Source organism: Nicotiana attenuata, chromosome 5, assembly GCF_001879085.1.
Source record: "Nicotiana attenuata strain UT chromosome 5, NIATTr2, whole genome shotgun sequence".
Classification (NCBI taxonomy): domain Eukaryota; kingdom Viridiplantae; phylum Streptophyta; class Magnoliopsida; order Solanales; family Solanaceae; genus Nicotiana; species Nicotiana attenuata.
In genome coordinates, this window is record NC_031993.1 from 39352866 (window position 1) to 39373160 (window position 20295).

A 20295-nucleotide genomic window follows, 5' to 3' on the forward strand; every position below is an offset into this window, starting at 1 on the left:
TTTTCTATTTAATTTGTTTCCAAAAATTAACAAAGGAAACAAGAAGAGGGGATCCTATATTTCAAAGATAAGAAAAAAATTCAATTTTTCTTACTCTTTCTGATCTAAATATATTATCCTTTCCTTTTTGTTCGTTTCTTGTTTCAACCGAGCCTACTCGTTCTAGGATTTGGTTCTTCTTTCATTTGTTCCCCAAAAATTTATATTTTACTACTAAGAACTTCATACGAGTTGGGATTAACTATAAATCTACAAAGTATTTTGTTCAAAGATTATTTCGAGAGAAAAAAAAAGGCAAGTGTGTGTGAGAACAATTGAGGGAAAAGCCAATTTATGGGATATAATTTTTTTTAAGATGTCGCGTACAGGTATTAATGATGAACAAAGGGTTCTCCAAGAAGCCGAAATCAAAGCAAGAAATGAATTTACCTTGCAAGCTATGCATCAACAATTCGAAAGGTGAAATTTTCAATTCCAAGAAATGAGGGACACCATTGCTGAGCAAAATGATACAATAGCTGAACTTAGAGGGGAAATAATGTTAGGCCCCAAGCTAGGAGAAATGTACCCCTTGCTCCCATTGTAAATCAAGAAAACTCTATAGATGACTTTAAAGATATTGATTTTGATAGGGTGGGAAGAAATAAGAGAACAATATAAGCAGTATAAAGATGAAGATGCCATCTTTCAAGGGAACAAGGGATCCAGACTTGTATCTTGATTGGGAGAGAAAGGTTGAAGCCATTTTTGACTGTCACAACTACTCTAAAGGTAAGAAGGTTAAACTTGTTGTTGCTGAGTTTTCTGACTATGCTGCTATTTGATGGAAAAAGCTTGCTAGGGATAGATTGCAAGAAGGACAAGCACCAATTGCTACTTGGGTGAGATGAAGAGGGTGATGAGGAAGAGATTTGTGCCATCACACTTTCAAAGAAAGCTACAACAACGTCTTCAAACATTGAAGCAAGGGTCCATTTCTGTGGATGAATACTTTAAGGCTATGGATATGGCTATGATCCAAGCTAATTGTATGGAGGAAGAAGAGGCTATACTGGCTAGGTTTTTAAATGGTTTAAATAAGGAAATAACTAATGTGGTAGAATTACAACAATATGTAACAATAGATGAGTTAGTTGATTTGTCTGTAAAGGTAGAAAAGTAAAATAAAAGAAAGCAAACTATCTCGTGGAAAGGTCGGTCAAACACCATCTCCAAGAATCCATGGCCGAATAAAGAGATGCAGAGTTCTTCTAGACCTCAAAAAGACAAGGTAAAGGCAAATTTGAGAACAAAGAGGGAGACAAAACCTTTAACCCTAAACCTTCTACACCTTCTAGTTCTATTTATTGTCATAAATGTAAAGGAAGGGGACATATGATACATGAATGTCCAAGTAGAAGAAATATCATTCTTAGAGAAGATGGGGGATATGAGAGTGAAAAAAGTAAGGGAGAAGAAGAAGAGGGAGATGTGAGTGATGAAGACGATGTAGAACTGCCTCATACTGGTATGATTGTGGTGGCTGGGAAGATTATGAGTGGAGAATATAGGAGTAATAAATGTGAGGAAGAGGAGAGAGGTGTGAGTAAAGATGAAGATGAAGTAGAACTACCTTTTAACGATGGCATGATTGGGGTAGTTAGGAGGATTATGACGATCAATTTGGGAAGGAATAGTGAAGAACAAAGGGAGAATATATTTCATACTAGGTGTGGGATAAAGGGGAAAACGTGTTCTATGATCATTGATAGTGGTAGTTGCGCTAATGTGGTGAGTTCATACTTTGTGGAAAAACTGGAACTTGCATGCTTGAAACACCCTACTCCCTATAGACTCCAATGGTTAAATGATAGTGGTGAACTAAAGGTAAACAAACAATGCATGATTTCATTCAAAGTTGGTAGATATGAGGATGATATTCTTTGTGACATAATCCCTATGCAAGCCTGTCATATCTTACTGGGTCGTCCTTGGCAGTATGATAGGAATGTTTTTCATGATGGAAGGAAGAATAGATATTCTCTTGAGCTTAATGGCAGGAAATTTACTCTTGCACCTTTATCTCCTTCTCAAGTATTTGAAGATCAAAAGAGATTAAGGGAAACAATGGGAAAACCAAGGGGAGGGATAAAAAGTGAGCTTGAGGGAAAAGAAAAGAAAGGAGGCCAAAAGTTAGAAAAAAAAGAGAGATGGCCGAGAGAAAGAGAGAAAGGGTAGCCATTTGAGAGAAGAGATAAAAGGGGGTTTGAGTGAAAAAATAGAAGGTCTTGGTGAGTGGAAAGAGGCTAAGGAAAGGAAAAAAGAGAGTTTCTATATAAAAGCCAAAGATTGTTTAAATGCAAGAAAAGAGGGGTTGCCCATAATACTACTTACTTACAAAGAAGCTTTGATTAATTCTGAGTTACTAACTTCTTCTTTGCCAAGTAGTATTTCTTCTCTTTTACAGGATTTTGAAGATGTCTTTCCTGAAGATATTCCTAATGGATTGCCACCTTTACGTGGCATTGAGCATCAAATTGATTTTGTGCCTGGATCACAAATCCCAAATAGGCCTGCTTATAGGAGTAATCCAGAAGAGACAAAAGAGCTTCAAAGGCAAGTTGAGGAGTTACTTGAGAAAGGCTTTGTGAGAGAGAGCATGAGCCCTTGCTCTGTTCCCGTCCTATTGGTACCCAAAAAGGATGGAACTTGGAGGATGTGCGTGGATTGTAGAGCAATTAATAAGATAACGGTAAAGTAATGCCATCCTATTCCTCGTCTTGATGACATGTTGGATCAATTACATGGATCCAAAATCTTTTCTAAAATTGATCTAAAAAGTGGTTACCATCAGATTCGAATGAATCTTGGAGATGAATGGAAAACTGCTTTTAAGACCAAATATGGGCTTTATGAGTGGTTAGTTATGCCTTTTGGCTTGACTAATGCACCTTGCACATTCATAAGATTAATGAATCATATCTTTAAGGATTTTCATGGGAAATTTGTTGTGGTGTACTTTGATGATATCTTGATATTTTCTAACACTCTAGAGGAGCATGTAGAACACCTAAAAAAAGTTTTTGAAGTTCTTAGAAAGCAACTTTTATTTGCTAATCTTAAGAAGTGTACTTTTTGTGTGGATCGTGTGATTTTCTTGGGTTTTGTAGTTAGTTCTAAAGGAGTTGAGGTTGATGAAGAGAAAATCAAAGCAATAAAGGATTGGCCTAAACCTAAGAGTGTAACTGAAGTTAGGAGTTTTCATGGACTTGCTAGTTTTTATAGGAGGTTTGTGAGAGACTTTAGCACCATTGCTTCTCCTTTAACTGAAGTTATTAAAATGGATAAGATTTTTACATGGGGAAAAGAACATGATGATGCTTTTAACTTGTTGAAAGAAAAGTTATTGTTGGCCCAAGTTCAGATGAAGTTTTGAAGATTGACAAAATGAACTCAACCATGAAACAAGTCCATCATGTGAGACATACACAGTGTTGATATATTTATTCATGTGACAGACGTGTCAAGATAAGTCCCAAGGGTCAGCAACAATCAGCAACAATATCTTCAGAGTTGATCGAAAAGGTTGCATAGGATAAGGAGTTGAAGTCTCCTTATGAGAAGAGAACTACATCTGGATCAAGGATAAAGGATTGGAGTTTGAAGTGTACTAGGACTCGAATTTGATGAAGGATCAGCAATTCGAGTTTTAATCAAACTCTGATTACTAACTCTATAAATAATAAAGATTGTTCTCTTTTACATGTGATTGCACATACGCAGAAGTTAAACTAAATTGAGAGCAAAAGAGCTAGGCAAATTTTGCAAGCAATTTATGTGTGATTCAAGTGTGCAAATCTGAAGCTACATGAACCAAGAGTGAAGAACCAATTCCATTGTGTTTTTCTTTATTTCTAGTTCAATTGTAGTAGGTGTTTTCATATTGTACCTTTCAGCTTTTATAGAAGCAATTGTAATAGGTATATTGAGTATTCAAGTTAGAGTTAACTTGAAGGTGTCGCAACAGTTGAGGTTGTGTGCTACACTGGGATTAGAGTTTAATCCTTAGGTTTACAAAAGTTTGTAAATGCTATTTTTGGCTCAGTGATTTTAGTGGAAGTTTGGGAAATCCTACTGAGTAGTAGGTCATGGTTTTTTCACCTTTTGAGCCAGGTGTTTTCCACGTAAAAATCTTTGTGTTCTTTATTTTATGCACTCTTAATTCCGCAAACAGTTATAGTAAGTATATCTAGAAGAACCAGGTTCTTCTAGTGCGAAAATTAGGTACCACACAAATCACCCCCCCTCTTGTGTGGTATTGACGTTTAGAACATCAATTGGTATCAGAGCAGGTTATCCTTGAGGAGGCTAACCCCTTAGGAAAAGATCAACATAAGTGCACCACCTGGGAACTGGGAAGGGCAATCCACTGCCGGGCCTCCACTTTTCAGTGGTCAGTACTATTCTTGGTGGAAGAACAGAATGAGAGATCACATTATAGGGGAAGATTATGAACTTTGGGACATAGTCACTGATGGTCCCCTAGCAACCACTAAGAAGAATGCTGAAGGAATTGATGTGGCAAAAACAAGGGCTGATTGTACTGCTGAGGACCTGAGGAAGTGGGAGAAAAATGCTAAGGCCAAGAAGTGGCTTGTATGTGGTCTAGGACCAGACGAATACAGTAGGATCCAAAGCTGTACAATTGCTAAGGAAATATGGGACACTCTGCAAGTGGCTCATGAAGGAACACCTCAAGTGAAAAGATCAAGAGGAACACTTCTGTATTCTCAATATGAGAATTTTACTATGAAGGAAGGAGAAACTATCCAGGAGTTGTATACTAGATTCACCACTTTGACAAATGAATTTGAATCTCTTGGAATGATTATCCTGGAGGAAGACAAGGTAAGAAGATTCTGACAAGAGTTCTGCCAGTCACATGGGAAAGCAAAATCACTTCCATTCAGGAATCCAAGAACATTGCTACTCTTAGACTGGATGAACTAATTGGAAAGTTAACTGCCTATGAAATGAGGAGACAAACCATGAAGATGGATACCCCCAAAAAGGAGAGAAACTTAGCTCTCAGAATTGCTGAAGGTGCAGATTTGGAAGATGATGAAGTGGCTATGATCACTAGGGATTTCAAGAAGTACCTGATGAGAGGAAAGGGTTCTTCAAGAGGTACAAACTTCAACAAATCAAGAGCTCCGGAGAAACAGACCAATGAGGGATGCTACAAGTGTGGTAAGACTGACCACATGATAAAAAACTGCCCTCAATGGGAAATTGAGTGGAAGAAAGAAAGAGCTGAACGAAGGAACAGGAAGAAGGAACAGGTTCAACCAAAGAGAAACAAAGGTTCAACCAAGGCTATGGTTGCTGCTTGGGGAGAAACTTTAGATGAAGACTCAGAAGATGAAGCTGAGGAGGAGCAAGCACTGATGGCCATCGGAGAATCAGATGATGAAAAAGAGGTAAGTATTCTTCATCTCAAAGACAAGATTAAGTTCTTGTCTAAAGAAAGGCTGGCTGAGCTATTAACAGACTTCATTGATGAGTCTGAGATAATTAATAATGAGAAGGCAGTTCTATCTAGGGAATGTGTGATTCTAAAAGCAAAATGCAAAAGTCTAGATGTGTGATTCTGAAAGCAAAATGCAAAAGTCTAGAGTCTAGGGCAAATGAGAGTGATAACAAAAATGCCGAGTTAAAGAACCAGGTTCTTGAACTTGACAACAGTGTCCTAGAACTTAGGTCTGAAAATCTGAAATTGAAATTAGGAACAGGAAAGAAGATAGCTGATCACACATATCTCACTCTAGAAGAAAACTTGGGAAAAATTAAAGATAAATTATACAGGAAAGATGAATTCATCAAAGTTTTAAAAGAAGATCTAGGGAAGGTAAAACATGAACTAGACAGAACTTGCAAGTGGAACAAATCCTCTGATGCTCTCTCCTGGTTGCAAGAGCATCACAGCAGTAACAAAAGAGGACTTGGCTATGGGACTCAAGCTCCTAAATAGGATCCAAAAAGAAAGTACCTCACTCTTCCTGAAAATAAAATCTGCACACATTGTGGTAAGACTGGCCATTACAAATATGAATGTAATGCAAAAGAAAAGGCCAGTCAAAGAAACAAGGCTTTTGTTCAAGGAAAGCATAAGCTGCCTAGTTGGGCAAGAAAGAATCTGATTCATCTTTTTGCCCATAGAAAGGGACCCAAACTAGTTTGGGTTCCTAAGACTAACCCCTGATTTCCTTTTGCAGGTCCAAGTGAAAGGGTGGAGCCAAATATGGTATGTGGATAGTGGCTGCTCAAAACATATGACTGGGGACAATGACCAGTTCCTTTCACTTGAGGACCTAAAAGAAGGTAATATCTCCTTTGGTAATGCAAAGAAAGGTGAGATCATTGGGGTTGGAAAGGTAGGCAAAACAGATTCTCATTCTATAGAGAATGTCTACCTGATAGATGGCTTGAAATATAGCTTAATAAGTGTGTCACAATTGTGTGACAGAGGTAACCTTGTGGCTTTTGCCTCCACCAAATGCTTTGTGATTAACCTTACCACTTACAAGATTGTTTTGCAGGGAAAAAGAGTTAACAATATTTACATTGTAGATTTGTCAACTCTTTCAGAAAATGAACTCACTTGCTTAAGTGTGTTGGTTAATGATCCCCTCCTATGGCACAAAAGACTTGGTCATGCCAGTCTAAATCAGCTAAACAAATTAGTCTCCAAGGACTTGGTGATAGGTTTACCTAATATCAAGTTCAAGGAAGACAAAATTTGTGAGGCATGTGCAAGGGGGAAGCAGGTAAGGTCATCCTTCAAATCCAAGAAAATAGTAAGTACGTCCAAGACGTTAGAACTGGTCCATATGGAGCTCTGTGGTCCAATAAGAACATTAAGCAGTGGTGGTAAAAGATATGTGATGGTGCTTGTTGATGATTACTCTAGGTTTACTAGGACATTGTTTTTAACATCTAAAGATGAAGCATTTGACGTGTTTACTTCTTTTGTTAGAAAAACTCAGAAACAACTAGGTAATCAACTTGCATCAATTAGGTCTGATCATGGAACTAAATTTGAAAATGCTAAGTTTGCTGAATTTTTGCATGCTACATCATAAATAGTTGCATGACTAGACTCTTGTTAAGAAGATTCCCTATGAGTCACTTAAAGGGAGAAAGCTAAATATATCCCATCTTAGGGCATTTATATGCAAGTGCTTTGTGCACAATAATGGCAAACACTCCCTAGGTAAGTATGATCCCAGAAGTGATGAGGGAGTATTCTTGGGATATTTTTCACATAGCAAAGCTTATAAAGTTTTTAATAAAAGAACTCTGTGTGTAGAAGAAAGTGTGCATGTAGTATTTGATGAAACTAACATTCTTTCTGAGAGACAGGAACATGAAGATGAAACCATTGGACTGGTCAAAGACTTGGCTGAAGCATCAGTTCAAGTCAAAGTGACACCTGCAGAAGGAACAGGTAATGGAACAGGTTCTTCCTTACAGGGCAACCTGACAGGGGAAGAAATCAAAAGGGAATTGAAATAAACTCCTTGAAGGAACCTATTCATGAACCTGTTCCTCATCAAATTGCTGAAACATCCAGCAGAAGCCAGTTGGTTGTAAAACCTCACAAGTATCAAAGTTCTCATCCCATTGAGAACATTATCACCGATCCAACTTCTGGAGTCAAAACCAGATCACAATTAAAGAATCTGTGTGCTTTTGATGCTTTCTTATCTATCATTGAACCTAAAAATATTGTTGAGGCTTTGCAGGATGCAGATTGGGTGAATGCAATGCAGGATGAGCTAAACCAGTTTGAAAGAAGTCAAGTTTGGCACCTAGTTCCAAGACCCAAGGATAGATCAGTCATTGGCACTAAATGGGTCTTTAGGAACAAACTTGATGAAGATGGAACTGTCACAAGAAACAAGGCAAGGTTGGTGGTCCAAGGTTACAGCCAAGAGGAAGGAATAGACTATGATGAGACATTTGCTCCAGTTGCAAGACTAGAGGCAATCAGACTTCTCATAGCCTTTGCAGCACATATGGAATTCACTCTTCATCAAATGGATGTCAAAAGTGCCTTCCTTAATGGCTATTTGAAGGAAGAAGTGTTTGTGAAACAACCTCCAGGGTTTGAAAGCAAAGAATGTCCTGAACATGTGTACAAGCTGGACAAGGCTCTCTATGGACTCAAATAGGTACCAAGAGCATGGTATGAAAGATTGTCAAAATTCTTACTGGAGCATTGGTACAAGAGAGGTAAAATAGATAGTACCTTATTCTTAAGGGAAAAAGGTAAGGACCTTCTTGTTGTACAAATTTATGTTGATGACATAATCTTTGGGGCCACCACTGACAAGTTAAGCAAAGAGTTTGCAAAACTAATGGGAAGTGAATTTGAAATGAGCATGATGGGTGAGCTTAACTTCTTCTTAGGGTTGCAGATCAAACAAAGTCAAAATGGAACCATGATTCATCAACAGAAGTACATAAAAGAACTAATCAAGAAGTTTAATATGGAGGATTCTAAAGAAATAGATACACCTATTACAACTGCCACTAAATTAGATATTGATGAACCTGGTTCATCAGTTGATCAGAAGTTGTATATGGGTATGATTGGTTCACTCTTGTATCTTACTGCCAGTAGACCTGACATTGTTTTCAGTGCAGGGCTATGTGCTCGTTTTCTGGCAAATCTAAAAGAGTCTCATTTGACTGCTGTCAAGAGGATACTGAGATATTTGAAAGGCACTACTGAATTGTGTTTTTGGTACCTTAAAGGTAGTAATTTCAATCTAGTAGGATATGCTGATGCTGACTATGCAGGTTTCCTAGTGGATAGAAAAAACACCTCAGGTATGGCACACTTTCTTGGCTCATGTCTTGTATCATGGGCTACCAAGAAGCAAAATTCAGTAGCCCTATCTACTGCTAAAGCTGAGTATGTGGCTGCAGCTTCTTGTTGTGCTCAACTGCTATGGATTAAACAACAATTAGTAGATTTTGGTATAGAAGTGGGATGCATACCAATATTTTGTGATAACACTAGTGCTATAAGTATGACAAAGAACCCCGTTCATCATAAAAGGACCAAGCACATAGATGTTAGACACCACTTCTTGAGAGATAATTATGAGAAAGGACTAATCTCAATAGAATTCTGTGCCACTGATAAACAAATAGCTGACATCTTCACCAAAGCACTGAATAGGGAAAACTTTGAAAGGAACAGGTTGGAATTAGGGATGATTAAGATCACCTAAAAGGAACCAGTTCAAAATGCAATGAAAAAAAAATTTGGTTAGAAGTTCTGACTTTATGTAAATATCTAGATTAATTCTTACTCAGTCTCATACTCTAATCAGTATACTCCTGTGACGTGTGTTGATATTCATTGATCTCTTACAAAGTTTTTTTTCTATTCTGATATATGAGGCATAATCAAGAGATGTTCTACGTGCAGAACCTGGTTCATCAGTATATGCTCATAAGAAAGGGTCAGATATGTTTCTATACTTTGCACAATTAGAAAAATAAATATTCCAATTATGAGCAGAAGTCCTATCCTAACCAAACTCCTAAAAATCTAACCGTTGTGCATTGAACCAGTTTCATTCTCTTTGAATTCTAAATAAAACGGGATTATCTCCTTAAAACTAGCGTCGATCAATTACCTCTTAAAGATCGGAGTCCTAATGAGATTAGACCCCTAATTGACCACTGCAAAAGACTGCCATTACTGCACCTAATCATACTCTATTTTAAATACACTCCACATATTCCTACTTCACTCCATAACCGTCATTAAGTGTTAAACCCCTAATCATCCTCCATCTCTCCGAAATTCTCCAAAATTCCCAAAAATCCTCCAGAAATTCTCCGCCATGACTAACTCTTCATCTGTACCTCCTAACGACAACCCTAAACCAAGATTCCGCAGGCAGAAAATGTTGGCTAGAAAGACTGTTGCTACTGGTGTTTTGAGAACAACTCTCAACGAAAAATTGAAAGCGAGTCAAAGAGGGGGAAGCTCTGAAAAAGAATCATCTGACTCAAGTTCTGAGTCTGAAGATTTTGTCTCTGCAAGCGATGGAGAAGAACGTGGGTCTTCTGAATCAGACAAAAATCAAGAAACCCCTAAAGAGGTAAATACATGCTATGTTTTTTTTGATGTAGTGGAGAAAGTAGATGATAGGTTTGTGTTGGTGGGGTCTGTGAGAGATGTAAGTGAGGGAGAATCGAAGAGGAAGGGAAAGAAAAGGAAAGGTGAAATTCTTGCAATTTGTGGAGGAGTTGAGGAAAGTGGCACCAAGGCAGGGGGAAGTGAAACTGGGGAGGCTGCTGAAGGCCTAGTACACCTAAGTGAACAACTAGATGAACATGGTTCATCTGTGGAAGAAACTTTGGCTGATATTCTGAAGAAGGTGGGAGAAAGCTATGATCCCAAGAAGCGCAAAGCTTCTTCTCAAAAGGCTCCAACTGCCTCTAAGCCAACAAAGAAGAGCAAGGTGTCCTCTCCTAAGTCTACTGTCTCTTCAGTACCAAAGGTGAAAGCTACTAGAAGCAGGGTAAAGCAAAGTGAAGCTGAGTTGCAGAAAGCCTTAGAGGCAAGCAAGAAAAAGAACAAGGAAAAGGGAAAAGCTAAAGTGCTGGAAAGTTTTGTGGCTGCAGAAGAAGAGGAGGGAGAGATGGAACTGGTCCATCAGGAGAGAGGTACAACTGAGGAGGTTCCCACTCCTAAACCTAAGAAATCCAAGCCTTCTACCAAGAAGTCTTCAGAATCTATCTCTGCTGAACCCTCCCTGGCAAGAAGAACCAGGTCTGCAGTTAAAGGAAAACAAGTAAAAGTTCCTGAAGAAGAAGAAGCTTGGAGTGGAGAAGAAGAAGAAGGGGAATCGGAGAAAGAGCAGGACAGGTTTGTCCTTTTTGGAAAAAGAAAAATATTGAAAGGAAGAATTCTGAAAGACCTGGAGGAGCCAGGCATGAAAAGATTGGTTGATGCACTGGAAGCACAGGGTTGGAAGGACATGGTTCTTCAACTGGATGGCAGACTTGCAAGAAAAGAACTAATAGAGTTTATGGCAAATGCCACAGTGGTGAATGGGGTTGTTACAAGCTTGGTGAGAGGAGTAGAGGTGCAGTTTGATGCACCTAAGTTGGGAAGAATTCTAGACATACCCTGTGAGGGATATGATGATTATACTATGCAAAGGTGGCCTTGTCTAGATTCTCTCCCTTCTGCTCTCCAAATCACCCGGAATTTCTGTGATACCAAGTCTACTGAAGAAGTGCCTGAGGCTAGATTTGTGCAAAAGAGTGAAATGAAGCCTGAGCACAAGGTACTTTTTGAGTTTGTGAACAAGTGTTTGCTGCCCAGACAGGAGAGAAGGCACACTGCAAATTATATGGACCTGGTCCTTCTGGAGTGTCTTGTGAGAGGAAAGCAGATTAATTGGCCTGCTTTCATTGTCAAGCTGCTGGATAGAGTCATCAATGGCTCTAAGGCCCATGCCACACCTTATGGGTTTATACTGACAATTGTCTTGGCCAAGTTAGATGTGCCATTGGAAAAGTGGGAGATGGCCTCCAACAAAGAGCACTTTGGAATAAAAACTCTGCAGGCTTGTGATTATCTGCTAAGTGTAACCCCAGTTGAACCTGGTTCATCCGTGAAGACTCCTGTNAAAGCAAGTACCTCACTCTTCCTGAAAATAAAATCTGCACACACTGTGGTAAGACTGGACATTACAAATATGAATGTAATGCAAAAGAAAAGGCCAGTCAAAGAAACAAAGCTTTTGTTCAAGAAAAGCACAAGCTGCCTAGTTGGGCAAGAAAGAATCTGATTCATCCTTTTGCCCATAGAAAGGGACCCAAACTAGTTTGGGTTCCTAAGACTAACCCCTGATTTCCTTTTGCAGGTCCAAGTGAAAGGGAGGAGCCAAATATGGTATATGGATAGTGGCTACTCAAAACATATGACTGGGGACAAGGACCAGTTCCTTTCACTTGAGGACCTAAAGGGAGGTAATGTCTCCTTTGGTAATGGAAAGAAAGGTGAGATCATTGGGGTTGGAAAGGTAGGCAAAACAGATTCTCATTCTATAGAGAATGTCTACCTGATAGATGGCTTGAAATATAGCTTAATAAGTGTGTCACAATTGTGTGACAGAGGTAACCTTGTGGCTTTTACCTCCACCAAATGCTTTGTGATTAACCTTATCACTGACAAGATTGTTTTGCAGGGAAAAAGAGTTAACAATATTTACATTGTAGATTTGTCCACTCTTTCAGAAAATGAACTCACTTGCTTAAGTGTGTTGGTTAATGATCCCCTCCTATGGCACAAAAGACTTGGTCATGCCAGTCTAAATCAGCTAAACAAATTAGTCTCCAAGGACTTGGTTATAGGGTTACCTAATATCAAGTTCAAGGAAGACAAAGTTTGTGAGGCATGTGCAAGGGGGAAGCAGGTAAGGTCATCCTTCAAATCCAAGAAAATGGTAAGTTCGTCCAAGACGTTGGAACTGGTTCATATGGATCTATGTGGTCCAATGAGAACCATGAGTAGAGATGAAAAGAAGTATGTAATGGTGCTAGTTGATGACTATTCTAGATTCACCTGGGTTTTATTTCTAACTTCCAAAGATGAAGCATTTGACATGTTTTCTTCATTTGTTAGGAAAACTCAGAAATAATTAGGAAATCAACTTGCATCCACTAGGTCTGATCATGGAACTGAGTTTGAAAACGTTAAGTTTGCTGAGTTCTGTGATGAAAATGGCATAGATCACAACTTCTCTGCACCTAGGACTCCACAACAAAATGGAGTAGTTGAAAGGAAAAATAGAACTCTTGAGGATATGGCTAGAACAATGTTACTATCTAGCAAATTGCCTCACAGCTTCTGGGCAGAGGCTGTAAACACTGCATGTTACATCATAAATAGATACATGACCAGACCTCTAGTAGAGAAGACTCCCTATGAGTTACTTAAAGGGAGAAAACCAAATATATCCCATCTTAGGGCATTTGGTTGCAAGTGCTATGTGCACAATAATGGAAAAGACTCCCTAGGAAAGTTTGATCCCAGAAGTGATGAGGGATTATTCTTGGGATACTCTTCACATAGTAAAGCTTATAAAGTATTTAATAAAAGAACTCTATGTGTAGAAGAAAGTGTGCATGTAGTATTTGATGAAACTAACATTCTTTCTGAGAGACAGGAACATGAAGATGAAGCCATTGGACTGGTCAAAGACTTGGTTGAAGCATTAGCTCAAGTCAAAGTGACACCTACAGAAGGAACATGTGATGGACCAGGTTCTTCCTTACAGGGCAACCTGACAGGGGGAAGAAGTCAAAGAGGAATTGAAATAAACTCCTTGAAGGAACCTGTTCATGAACCTGTTCCTCATCAAATGGCTGAAACATCCAGCAGAAGCCAGTTGGTTGTAAAACCTCACAAGTATCAAAGTTCTCATCCCATTGAGAACATTCTCACTGATCCAACATCTGGAGTCAAAACTAGATCACAATTAAAGAATATGTGTGCTTTTGATGCTTTCTTATCTATCATTGAACCTAAAAATATTATTGAGGCTTTGCAGGATGCAGATTGGGTGAATGCAATGCAGGATGAACTAAACCAGTTTGAAAGAAGTCAAGTTTGGCACCTAGTTCTAAGACCCAAGGGCAGATCAGTCATTGGTACTAAATGGGTCTTTTGGAACAAACTGGATAAAGATGGAACTGTCACAAGGAACAAGTCAAGGTTGGTGGTCCAAGGTTACAGCCAAGAAGAAAGGAATAGACTATGATGTGACATTTGCTCCAGTTGCAAGACTAGAGGCAATTAGACTTCTCATAGCTTTTACAGCACATATGGAATTCACTCTTCATCAAATGGATGTCAAAAGTGCCTTCCTGAATGGCTACTTAAAGGAAGAAGTGTTTGTGAAACAACCCCCAGGGTTTGAAAGCAAAGAATGTCCTGAACATGTGTACAAGCTGGACAAGGCTCTCTATGGACTCAAACAGGCACCAAGAGCATGGTATGAAAGACTGTCAAAGTTCCTATTGGAGCATGGTACAAGAAAGGTAAAATAGATAGTACCTTATTCTAAAGGGAAAAAGGTAAGGACATTCTTGTTGTACAAATTTATGTTGATGACATAATCTTTGGGGCCACCACTGACAAGCTAAGCAAAGATTTTGCAAAATTAATGGGAAGTGAAGTTGAAATGAGCATGATGGGTGAGCTTACCTTCTTCTTAGGGTTGCAGATCAAACAAAGCCATAATGGAACCGCGATTCATCAGCAGAAGTATACAAAAGAACTAATCAAGAAGTTTAAAATGGAGGATTCTAAAGAAATAGATACACCTATTGCAACTGCCACTAAATTAGATATTGATGAACCTGGTTCATCAGTTGATCAAAAGTTGTATAGGGGTATGATTGGTTCACTCTTGTATTTACTGCCAGTAGACCTGACATTGTTTTCAGTGTAGGGCTATGTGCTCGTTTTCAGGCAAATCCAAAAGAGTCTCACTTGACTGCTGTCAAGAGGATATTGAGATATCTGAAAGGCACTACTGAATTGTGTCTTTGGTACCCTAAAGGTAGTAATTTCAATCTAGTAGGATATGCTGATGCTGACTATGCAGGTTTCCTAGTGGATAGAAAAAGCACCTCAGGTATGGCACACTTCCTTGGTTCATGTCTTGTATCATGGGCTACCAAGAAGCAAAATTCAGTAGCCCTATCTACTACTGAAGTTGAGTATGTAGCTGTAGCTTCTTGTTGTGCTCAATTACTATGGATTAAACAACAATTGGTAGATTTTGGAATTGAAGTGGGATGCATACCAATATTTTGTGATAACACTAGTGCTATAAGCATGACAAAGAACCTTGTTCATCAAAAAAGGACCAAGCACATAGATGTTAGACACCACTTCTTGAGAGATAATTATGAGAAAGGATTAATCTCAATACAATTCTGTGCTACTGATAAACAAATAGATGACATCTTCACCAAAGCACTGAATAGGGAAAACTTTGAAAGGAACAGGTTGGAATTAGGGATGATTAAGATCACCTAAAAGGAACCAGTTCAGAATGCAAAGAAAAAAATGAAAAAATGAAAAAAAAACAATTTTGGTTAGAAGTTCTGATTTTATGTAAATATCTAGACTAATTCTTACTCAGTCTCATACTCTAATCAGTATACTCCTGTGACGTGTGTTTATATTAATTCATTGATCTCTTACAAAGTTTTTTTCTATTATGATATATGAGGCATAATCAAGAGAAGTTCTACATGCAGAACCTGGTTCATTAGTATATGCTCATAAGAAAGGGTCAAGTATGTTTCTATACTTTGCACAATTAGAAAAATAAATATTCCAATTATGAGCAGATGTCCTATCCTAACCAAACTCCTATAAATCTAACCGTTGTGCATTGAACCAATTTCATTCTCTTCGAATTCTAAATAAAACGGGATTATCTCCTTAAAACTAGCGTCGATGAATTACCTCTTAAAGACCGGAGTCCTAATGAGATTAGACCCCTGATCGACCACTGCAAAAGACTGCCATTACTGCACCTAATCATACTCTACTTTAAATACACTCCACATATTCCTACTTCACTCCATAACCATCATTAAGTGTTAAACCCCTGATCATCCTTCTTCTCTCTAAAATTCTCCAAAATTCCCAAAATCCTCCAGAAATTCTCTGCCATGACTAACCCTTAAGAAAATCCATTAACTCCCCCACCAGCATCTCCTAACACATCTTCATCTGTACCTCCTAGCGACAACCCTAAACCAAGATTCCGCAAGCAGAAAATGTTGGCTAGAAAGACTGTTGCTACTGGTGTTTTGAGAACAGCTCTCAACGAAAAATTGAAAGCGAGTCAAAGAGGGGGAAGCTCTGAAAAAGAATCATCTGACTCAAGTTCTGAGTCTGAAGATTTTGTCTCTGCAAGCGATGGAGAAGAACGTGGGTCTTCTGAATCAGACAAAAATCAAGAAACCCCTAAAGAGGTAAATACATGCTATGTTTTTTCTGATGTAGTGGAGAAAGTAGATGATAGGTTTGTGTTGGTGGGGTCTGTGAGAGATGTAAGTGATGGAGAATCGAAGAGGAAGGGAAAGAAAAGGAAAGGTGAAATTCTTGCAATTTATGGAGGAGTTGAGGAAAGTGGCACCAAGGCAGGGGGAAGTGAAACTGGGGAGGCTGCTGAATGCCTAGTACACCTGAGTGAACAACTAGATAAACATGGTTCATCTGTGGAAGAAACTTTGGCTGATATTCTGAAGAAGGTGGGAGAAAACTATGATCCCAAGAAGAGCAAAGCTTCTTCTCAAAAGGCTCCAACTGCCTCTAAGCCAACAAAGAAGAGCAAGGTGTCATCTCCTAAGTCTACTGTCTCTTCAGTACCAAAGGTGAAAGCTACTAGAAGCAGGGTAAAGCAAAGTGAAGCTGAGTTGCAGAAAGCCTTAGAGGCAAGCAAGAAAAAGAACAAGGAAAAGGGAAAAGCTAAAGTTCTGGAAAGTTCTGTGGCTGCAGAAGAAGAGGAGGAGGAGATGGAACTGGTCCATCAGGAGAGAGGTACAACTGAGGAGGTTCCCACTCCTAAACCTAAGAAATCCAAGACTTCTACCAAGAAGTTTTCAGAATCTATCTCTGCTGAACCCTCCCTAGCAAAAAGAACCAGGTCTGCAGTTAAAGGAAAACAAGTGAAAGTTCCTGAAGAAGAAGAAGCTTGGAGTGGAGAAGAAGAAGAAGAGGAATCTGAGAAAGAGCAGGACAGGTTTGTCCTTTTTGGCAGGTGAAAGATATTGAAAGGAAGAATTCTGAAAGACCTGGAGGAGCCAGGCATGAAAAGATTGGTTGATGCCCTGGATGCACAGGGTTGGAAGGACATGGTTCTTCAACTGGATGGCAGGCTTGCAAGGAAAGAGCTGATCGAGTTTATGGCAAATGCCACGGTGGTGAATGGGGTTGTTACAAGCTTGGTGAGGGGAGTAGAGGTGCAGTTTGATGCACCTAAATTGGGCAGAATTCTAGACATACCCTGTGAGGGCTATGATGACTATACTAGGCAAAGGTGGCCTTGTCTAGATTCTCTCCCTTCTGCTCTCCAAATCACCAAAAATTTCTGTGATACCAAGTCTGCTGAAGAAGTGCCTGAGGCTAGGTTTGTGCAAAAGAGTGAGATGAAGCCTGAGCACAAGGTGCTTTTTGAGTTTGTGAACAAGTGTTTGCTGCCCAGACAGGAGAGAAGGCACACTGCAAATTATATGGACCTGGTCCTTCTGGAGTGTCTTGTGAGAGGAAAGCAGATTAACTGGCCTGCTTTCATTGTCAAGCTGCTGGATAGAGTCATCAATGGCTCCAAGGCCCATGCCACACCTTATGGGTTTATACTGACAACTGTCTTGGCCAAGTTAGATGTGCCATTGAAAAAGTGGGAGATGGCCTCTAGCAAAGAGCACTTTGGAATCAAAACTCTGCAGGCTTGTGACTATCTGCTAAGTGTAACCCCAGTTGAACCTGGTTCATCCTTGAAGACTCCTGTGAACAGCAAAGTTAGGGCATTGGTTCTAGAGTGTGAAACAAAAGATGCAGAAATTGCTAGGCTCCAGGCTCGCATTGTTGAACTAGAAAGTGAAAGAAATGGCCTCAAAGCTGAGCTAGCAAAGGAAAAGGAAAAGAGTGAAGGGATGCTCCAAACAATGCTTAATCTTCTTCAATCCCAACCCTCTAGTTCCTCCAAGCCCTAGAAAGTTTAGAAAACCCCCCAGTGACCCAGATTCGGGACTTTTCTTTGTCTTTTTTTGCTCATGGTTGGATGTTTGTTTTTCTTTTTGTGGTCTGTTTTGTAGAATCACCTCCTAATCAATGACAATGTGCTTTGTTTTCTCTTGTTCTATGACACTTCTGATCTTAATAGCTAAATTTCTTGTGAAGTTGATTATTGATTAACTGAATCATGTTTTCACTTGCAGTTGCCCCAGTGGCCATGAGTAATAATTAACATCTGGGATTCATATAATATGCAACTTTTCGATGATGCCAAAAGGGGGAAGAGATATTATGCTTTACTTTGTATTCTGATAATAAAGTGATATTTATAACCTGATTAAACCTGGTCCTTAATGATAAGTTAAATTAAAGTGTGATATTTAAGCCGAGTTCCACAGGGTCTCTGATCAATAAAAGCACAAAGTTTGTCATCATCAAAAAGGGGAAATTCGTTGGCCCAAGTTCAGATGAAGTTTTGAAGATTGACAAAATGAACTCAGTCATGAACCAGGTCCATCATGTGAGACAGACACAGTGTTGATATACTTATACATGTGACATACGTGTGAAGATAAGTCTCAAGGGTCAGCAACAATCTTAGTTGATCGAAAAGGTTGCATAGGATAAGGAGTTGAAGTCTCCTTATGTGAAGAGAACTACATCCGGATAAAGAATAAGGATTGGAGTTTGAATTGTTCTAGGACTCGAATTTGATGAAGGATCAGCAATTCGAGTTTTAATCCAACTCTGATTACTAACTCTATAAATAATAATGATTGTTCTCTTTTACAGGTGAGCACACAAACGCATAAGTGAAACTAAATTGAAGAGCAAAATAGCAAGGCTTTTTGCAAGCAATTTATGTGAGATTCAAGTGTGCATTCCTGAAGCTACTTGGACAAGATAGAAGAACCAATTCCATTGTGTATTTCTTTTATTCTAGTTTAATTGTACTAGGTGTTTTAAAGTTGTACCTTTCAGCTTTCATAGAAGCAATTGTATTAGGTACTTTGAGTATTCAAGTTAGAGTTAACTTGAAAGTGTCGTAGCAGTTGAGGCTGTGTGCCACACTGGGATTAGAGTTTAATCCTTAGGTTTACAAGAGTTTTGTAAATGCTGTTTTGGCTCAGTGATTTTAGTGGAAGTTTGGGAAAATCCTACTGAGTAGTAGGTCGTGGTTTTTTCACCTTTTGAGCCAGGTGTTTTCCACGTAAAAATCTCTGTGTTCTTTATTTTATGCACTCTTAATTCCGCAAACAGTCATAGTAAGTACATCTAGAAGAACCAGGTTCTTCTAGTGCGAAAATTAGGTACCACACAAATCACCCCCTCCCCCCACTTGTGTGGTATTGACGTGTAAAACAACAATGATAGACACGGGCTTTTGCTATAGAATCTCCTAACAGGGGTAAACACATAAGTAGAGTACAAAATCACGAAACTCACCCATATGTGAAGCAAGATAAGATAGCTCACCCCGATAACCAGAACCAAATAAAAATATGAATGATCTCCTCTACAACAATCGAAACCCTACCTACACCACCACCACCTAGTGCAGCGGCCTTAACCCTACTGTGGAAAGCATATCAATTGGCCGGGCCTCCCCCTCTTAGGGTGCCCACTACCCGCCCGACCTACACCCCTAGCTGGCGGTGTAGGGATAACAGCAAGTGGGGCAGAACTCATAGCCTGAATACCCCGCCGTGACATATCTGTCCGGAGTCTGGGACAATATCTCACCATGTGGATGGTATCTCCACACTCAAAGCAACCCCTCTGCTGACATGGATGTGGAAGCTGTCCGGTGTGGGAACTTTGAGACCCATGTGTATCTGAAACACCGTGCGGATCCTGAGGTGCAAACTGGACTGGCTGACCCACAAAACCTCTACCATGTCGTACCTTGCCTCTAAAATAGGGACCAGTAGGCCCTCCCGGTCTTTGAGGCCTCTTAACCGCCCTGACCTCTCCCTCCTAAACCCACATGCCCTCTAACTCCTGAGCCATGCTGAATCGAATACCATGACTGAGCCCCTCAATGAATCTGCGGACTCGCTCTCTAACTGTAGAAACCAAAGAAGGTGCATGTCTGGACAAATCACTGAATCTAACGACATACTCAATCACTGAATCTGATAACATAATCTAACACTAACATAGTGCCCTAGCTAAGCTGCTCAAACTAAGCTTGCATGCATCCCGAAGGGTCTAGGGAACAAACTCTGTCAAGAACATCTCTGAAAACTGAGTCCATGAAAGTGAAGCTGCATCGGCTAGGCTACCCAACTGGTACGCACGCCACCACTGATATGCCGCTCCCTTAAGCTGGAACGTATTTAAAGCAACCCCACCCATCTCCACAATACCCATAGTGTGGAAAATCCGGTGGCACTCTTCTAGGAATCCATGCACATCCTCTGAAGCCAAACCACTGAAGGTGGGAGGGTAATACT

General features: G+C 39.6%; 1 pseudogene; it reads left to right on the forward strand.

Annotated features, from left to right (window-relative positions):
- LOC109226145 lies at positions 672-18635 on the forward strand (annotated as a pseudogene).